This window comes from Echinops telfairi, unplaced genomic scaffold (assembly GCF_000313985.2).
Source record: "Echinops telfairi isolate 266 unplaced genomic scaffold, ASM31398v2 ScPeMD7_3;HRSCAF=10, whole genome shotgun sequence".
Taxonomy (NCBI): Eukaryota; Metazoa; Chordata; class Mammalia; order Afrosoricida; family Tenrecidae; genus Echinops; species Echinops telfairi.
The window spans coordinates 44,124,575-44,125,317 of NW_022103899.1; positions in this window are offsets into that span (position 1 = coordinate 44,124,575).

The window sequence follows — 743 nt, forward strand, 5'->3', positions numbered from 1 at the left end:
TTCACGGTAACTGCATCTGTCTGAGCTTCATAGACTCCAGCTTCCCACAGGTCTCACCAGCATGCTCTACTTTGGAGAAGGGGGAGAAGCCTGCCTTTGAAAGACCAGCCCCTAGCAGACAGGCCCCCGGGGGGATGTTCCCGGGTGAGGAGCCAAACAAAAACATGGACAAGTGGGTAAAAAAGGGGTGGGACCAGGTCAGCCTTCTTCCAGGGAGCCTTCCACTCCTCCTTGTCTGGCTATAGAAATGAGGCATGTCTCCCAGGGGGCCACATGAGGCCTGCTAATTCCATTAGTTGCTCCCAGGAGAGAGGTTTCTCTAGACAAAGGATGCGGGTCACACTGCTCCTGGGCCAAGCCTCTGGGAACTCCCCAGACCCTCCACATATGAAAATCCATGAGGGTCCTGCCTTTGGGGAGTGGGGCAGCTGTTGGCTTCAGGTGTATTAGACTGGGCTGAGTAGAGAAACATCCAGCGACACTCATGTATATAAGGAAGAGCTTTATATCAAAGAGTAATTGCATATTAAGAAAATATCCCAGGGAACCGATCACAATGATCTACATATAACCCCCTGCCAAAGGGATGGACAACAGAAAAGTGGGTGAAGGGAAACATCAGTCAGTGTAACATGTGAAAAAATAATAATAATTTATAAATTATCAAGGGGGAAGGAAGGAGGGAGAGAGGCAGGGTGGGAGAATGAGAAGCTGATGCCAAGGTCTCAAGTGGAAACCAAATG